At 47.3% G+C, this 6,516-nt stretch overlaps 1 long non-coding RNA gene across 1 annotated transcript; it reads right to left on the bottom strand.

Moving 5' to 3' along the window:
- Window positions 1-424: 424 nt before the first annotated feature.
- LOC139830860 (uncharacterized) lies at window positions 425-2,692 on the bottom strand. Its single transcript, XR_011744360.1, has 2 exons — window positions 2,484-2,692; window positions 425-663 (listed from the first exon to the last, which is right to left on the bottom strand). It is a non-coding gene; the product is annotated as an uncharacterized lncRNA (long non-coding RNA).
- Between the last annotated feature and the right edge of the window lie 3,824 nt (window positions 2,693-6,516).

The following is a 6,516-nucleotide window of genomic DNA, read 5'->3' as shown; positions in this document are numbered from 1 at the left end:
CGTCTCCGACGTATCGATAATTTCTTATGTTCCATGCCACATTATTGATGATATCTACATGTTTTATGCATACTTTAAGTCATATTTATGCGTTTTCCGGAACTAACCTATTGACGAGATGCCGAAGGGCCAGTTGTTGTTTTCTGCTGTTTTTGGTTTCAGAAATCCTAGTAAGGAAATATTCTCGGAATCGGACGAAATCAACACCGAAGATCTTAAAATTCCCGGAAGCTTCCAGAGCACCGAAGAAGGGCCAGAGGGGTGCCATGTGACGCCCCAAAACCGGTACCATGAGGATTCCAGCGAACCCGCCGAAATCCGCACGATATCGATTCTAGGAGACGCACCACCAAGCGCCTCGTACACGCCGAAGCATGCACGCGATGCGGGTGGAATCAATCACGAGCGGTTACATTACAACAGGTTTACAATAGAGCCCACAAGATACATATATATATTACAACAACGACTCCAACGAGTCAAGATACAAATATACAATACAAAGATCCAAATCATACAGAAGATCAAATACGTCCGAGTACGGACAAGATACAAATTTGGACTAAGAGTCCTGAAGATAACCAGTGGCGTCCATAACCCTGCCCAGGCCAAGCCGGAAGGGTAACCTTGCTAGCGTCGTCTTCATCGAACATATCTTCATACCTGCCCGTTTATATCCCGTAGAAGCAGCAATAAGTACGGGTTCGTACTTAACAAGACTTCAAGACGTATAAGCATTCGTCAACCAGTCGTCCTTTGTACTTGAGGCACACAGGGGACTTAGAGGACGCAAGAGGAACATCATAGGCAATATGGTGGGGTTAAGCGGCAGCGCGCATGCACTAAAAACCTATAGAGACACTCTACTACATTCGTCTAATCAAAGAAGGTGAGAGAGCGCATAAACTAACAGTTCTATACTCTGCAAACATAACACAGCCGATGCGTTCCCCCCTCGCAAGGAAGTACTTACAAGGGCACTCACACGGTTGACAAGTTTTAACCAGTTATTATTTAAATTGTTCTATCTTACTACACAAGTTATTAGTAATGAAACAACATGTGTAAGTTGTCTATGGTCGAGTCATACAGCTCCAAGTCGTCCATAACCGCGGACGCGGCTTATCGATAAGATGTAACCATGCAGGGGTGCCCAAATATGCCCACACGCACGATCAACCCAACCTGGCGAGGGAAAGATATCACGACTCTCACTCTCCTTCACTACAACAATGTCCAGGAAGCCACCTAACTAAGTTGAACCCGAATCGAAGTCCGGCCGAATCTCCGAGACAGACCTAGTTGTTTGCGCCTACGGCTTCCGAGGGTCAAAACCATAGTTTAAAATAGCGGGCTATCTCATTTAGCCGCAATATTTTTAGAGGCTATAAAAGGCTATAGCCGGGTTATAGCGGGCTATTCCATTTAGCCTTTTTTCAAAATTTTGAAATATTTTTATCATATCTTACCAAAAGAAGAGAAAAACTATGACTCAAATACGATTTGTGATACAACTCATTTAACTATTGAAGGTAAACAAGTATTCAGATATTCAACTCACAAGTTCTATCTAATTATACTGAACGCAAATTCGGAAAACAAGAAATAAAAAATAAAAGAGAAGATAAATTCAAAATACAGGAGGTTTAGCGGCTAAATTAGAGGCTAAACCAGGGCTAAATTAAGCTATAGCAGCCTATTAGGGGTTTTTTCTCATTTAGCCTACAAAGAGCATAGCCGCAGCGGCAGGTCTCCTGAAAGGCTATAGCCGGGCTATAGCCAGGCTATAGCCGGCTATTTAAAACCATGGTCAAAACACACACTGGGGCGAATGACCCGCTTCAGCATCGATGAACGAACGTACCGCATCCTATACGTGCATACCAGAAACAAGGGATACAAGGCACCCAGGGGCTTCCCAAAGTAAATAAGTAACAAGCTGGCATGCACGCAATAACAAATGGTATAACATTACGAACTAGTTGTGGCCACTGGACAAAGCTGTAGATTCCGGCAGTGGTCGAGGGGAGACCCATAGGCATACCCACGTGTGGTTAGAGCGCTCAGTCTCGGAACAGATAACAGGAACTCGGGTCCTAAGCTTTAAAGAAACACAAGTGAGCCATCACAAAACGATCAGCTGACCCACCGATGCCTCCGCTTAACAATTATTAACAAGTAACCATGATACCCTCAACAGATATAACCATGTAGCATGTGTCATGATCCCCAACAGATATCCCGATAAGATAGCAATAATGGTAACGAGATATAAAAGCACTAGCATGCACTACGACTCGCAAGGCAGACCCGATAACCAAACAATAGCTGTAGGAGGTGATGGTGGCAATATTAGCTGCTTGAGGTAACAAGTGGAAGGGACACGTGACAAGAACGCGACTCAAGGATAGCATGAGGGAGAAGGCAAAATAAAATAGGTGAGTGACTTCTGCAGGGGCAGAAGTATAGGGGAAAATGCTTGCCTGTTAAAGCTTGCCGAGGGACATCCGAAGAACTTATCGTATCTCACAACACCACTTCGCGATCCTATTCGGGAAGAAGCAAATGCTACAACAAACATCGGATGCAAAGCTTATAACTACGGAAGAAGAACCGGCATGATCAAAATGATATGCATGCATGACATGGCAGATATGATGCGATGCACTTATCCAATTTAATGGGAGTCGGAACCCCGGATACACAAATTAGGTTGGAGTTGCATTTTCTACCGACAAACTTAAGGGTGGATTAGTGTAGCAAACATGGCAGGGGTGAGCTACATCAAAGTTAAATGGAACTGGGACAACACATATATAATATCCCACATATTCCATATGTTATCTATTAGGTGATGATGCAAACTATCACGAAATTATATGATGCATGAGGCAACAGCAAACATGGATGGCATATTTAGATTGTACACAATAAAATAGATATATTATTTATGTCATTTAGATTTATAAAACAGGAGACGAACGGGGACTGTTCTCACCAAGATGCAGTGGCCGACACGCGGGAGTGGGTGCTGCTGACCATGCACTGTCTAGGATCTGCTGTAGATGTGTCACCGGAGGTCACTGGCGGAGGCAGCAAAGGACTAAATAAGTAAAAAGGGTGGCTTTGCATGGCTTGGAGATTGAACACAGGATCACACACAGGCAGTACAAGAAACGAACCAGTCTAGCTGATCAAAGGATCTTTACTGGAAACGGGCGCGCGGCAACTTGAAGTAGCAGCAGGTCGCGCCTCGACCTGATGGACGTTGACGAGAACAGGTGCTGCCACCGGAGGCGGACGGAGAAGACATGCGGTGCTGCGCTCGTGTACAGGAGGTGGCGCCGCCCGCCGGCGGACATGGAGGCGTCGCGGACGCGCGGTGCAGGCCTTGTATGAGCGAAGGAAGATGGAGTTCGGAGGGACACGTCGGGGCAGCGCTTGGAAGCGGAGATGGACATGGGGCTGAGCACGGTCTGGCCGGGTTGGAGTCCCGCGCGCAGCACACGTTGGAGGTGGACGCCCGCGGCCACGGGGACATGCAGCTGGGCGCCGAAATAGCCGGAGATGGGCGACGAAACACGACTGGTGTTCTTGATGGCGCGGACGAAGCTGATGGTCACGGAGCGGGCTTGAGGCGTGGTCGAGCGCCGGGACAGAGGAGGCCGGGATGAGCTCGGCGCGGCGCTGCTTGATCGCGTGTGCGGGGCGACGAGGGCGGAGGCGCGTGGGAGCAGCAAGCTGCCTGCTTGCGGGGGAACGAGCGGGTGCGGAGAAAGAAGGAAAAGAGGAGTGGCGGCGCTAGGGGAAAAGGAAGGAGGGACGCTAGGGTTGCAGGGTAGAGCCGAGGTTGGTTTTATAGGAGGGAACCGAGACAGCTCGTCCGTCCCACAGTGGCGGCTCCAGGATTTACACGAGGAAATAAGGAAGAAATTTAGGAATATTAATAAATTATAAGCTGCATCTAAGAAATTATATATGCTACTTCTAGTGCTAGTCTACTACTCTCCAAAACAACTAATATGGTTGCTAAGTACTAATCAACCAGACTGATGCGATAGGGAGGGAATCAGGGGAATAAGAGGTGAAGACTGAAGATTACGTGGGGAGTGGCGTCCTGGCAGTTAACGTCAGCGGCGCCTGCAGCATGCTCCGCTGGCCGGTGCTCCGCCGCTTCCTGCCGATCGCCGTGCCGCTACTCGCCTGGGCCTGCCGCGCTACCGCCCGCCTGCTGCCGTGTGTGCGTGCGTGGGGCGACCTGAGTTCGTGTGAGCCGATCGTGTGCGGGTTGGCCGCATGGGCTAGTAGGCTGCCATATGGATAGATGTATAAAATTTTATTTTGCTCAGATTCTTTGGTATTCACCTGAATACAGGTGCATACCCCCAACGCCGCCAATGCCGTCCCATCACGCTCAGAGGCGACGTGGAGCTCCCGATCTTCGGCCGTACGAAGAAGAAAGCAACACTAGGTAGATGGATCGGTACTTGGGCCTGGATTCGATGGAAAGAAGAAAGGAGGTGGCCTGCTGGTTCGATGGAGAGAGAACAAAGGAGGTGGGCTGCACCCTGCATGCATGCAACGAGGTGCAATTGGGCTTAAAGAAAGAACATGCCACGATTGGCCAGATTAGCCTGCTGACTTCTTCTCTTCGCTTCATTTCTTCTTCTTATTCTTATCTGTCTCACTGGAAACTTTTAGATAGGAGATGGAGGGGTTTACAAACATTTCTTAAAACTATATTTTTATTCAAACAAGTTTTCATATAATTCTGAAAATATTTTGGTTTTAGTTTTATTTCCAAATAAGAAAAAGGAGAGGAGGTTTTATAAAACCATATGAGAAAGAGAAAAAAATAAGTTTATTCAAATAATTTTAGTTTGACAACAACATGTAGATGATATGATGCATGCATGATGACGCCAAAACGATGCGAAAAACAAGCAACGAATAAAATCTCATGTTAGGGTTTTTCCTGGGTCGCTGCATGCCAGGGGGGCCCCACCCCACAGGGCGGCGCGGCCAAGGGGGGGCGCCCCCCTAGTGTGTGGGCCCCCTGTGGCCCCTCCGACTCCGCCTCTTCGCCTATTTAGTCGTCCCTGACCTAAATCCTCGAGCGCGTTCGACGAAATCAGAGAAAACCATCCAGAGCCGCCGCCATCGCGAAACTCCAATTCGGGGGACAGAAATCTCTGTTCCGGCACGCCGCCGGGACGGGGAATTGCCCCCGGAGTCATCTCCACCGCCGTCTCCACCGCCATCTTCACCGCCATCGCTGTCTCCATGATGAGGAGGGAGTAATTCACCCCCGGGGCTGAGGGCTCCGCTGTAGCTATGTGGTTCATCTCTCTCTTTATGTGATCTAGTTGAATATCATCTATGTGCTATTCTAGTGATGTTATTAAAGTACTATATTCCTCCTGCACGGTGTAATGGTGACAGTGTATGCATCGTGTAGTACTTGGCGTAGGTTATGATTGTAATCTCTTGTAGATTATGAAGTTAACTATTGCTATGATAGTATTGATGTGATCTATGCCTCCTTCATAGTGTGATGGTGACAGTGTGCATGCTATGTTAGTTCTCGGTGTAATTGTGTTGATCTATCTTGCACTCTAAGGTTATTTAAATATGAACATTGAATATTGTGGAGCTTGTTAACTCCGGCATTGAGGGTTCGTGTAATCCTACACAATTAGTGGTGTTCATCATCCAACAAGAGGGTGTAGAGTAGTCCTATTATGTGATCATTGTTGAGAGTGTCCACTAGTGAAAGCAGGATCCCTGGGCCTTGCTTCCAAGCATCGAATCTCCGTTTGTTTACTGTTTTGTTGCATGTTTACTCGCTGCCATATTTTATTCAGATTGCTATTACCACTCATATACATCCATATTACTTGTATTTCACTATCTCTTCGCCGAACTAGTGCACCTATACATCTGACAAGTGTATTTGGTGTGTTGGGGACACAAGAGACTTCTTGTATCGTGATTGCAGGGTTGCTTGAGAGGGATATCTTTGACCTCTTCCTCCCTGAGTTCGATAAACCTTGGGTGATCCACTTAAGGGAAACTTGCTGCTGTTCTACAAACCTCTGCTCTTGGAGGCCCAACACTGTCTACAAGAATAGAAGCACCCGTAGACATCAGGGACTCGAGCAAAGGGATTTGTGAACTTACTGACAAAGTGCCGATTCTGCGACTCCAGGCGGCCAATGACATCTTCTTCACGAGCATTTTGTTGAGTTATGTTCTCGCTCAAGGCAGTTTCAGCCTGGTGGAGTCTTTTCCGAAGATCTCCGACAGAGGCAGCATTGTGTTTGGCCTTCTCCCGAGCCTTTTCACTTTGCTCAAGTTTGAAGGCAATGTCATCGGCACACTTGTTAGATTTGGAGAGAGCCTCTAGCAGAAGGAAACACAACAAGGGTCAAGATAAAGATAGCAATATAGTCTACTCGATAAAAAAAGGAGAGTCTAAAGACAAATATACCTTTCAAACTATCAACAGTGTCGCGG

Source organism: Lolium perenne, chromosome 4, assembly GCF_019359855.2.
Source record: "Lolium perenne isolate Kyuss_39 chromosome 4, Kyuss_2.0, whole genome shotgun sequence".
In the NCBI taxonomy this organism is placed as follows: domain Eukaryota; kingdom Viridiplantae; phylum Streptophyta; class Magnoliopsida; order Poales; family Poaceae; genus Lolium; species Lolium perenne.
Note: the sequence above shows the minus strand (reverse complement) of the source record. Positions and strands in the feature narration are given on the sequence as shown.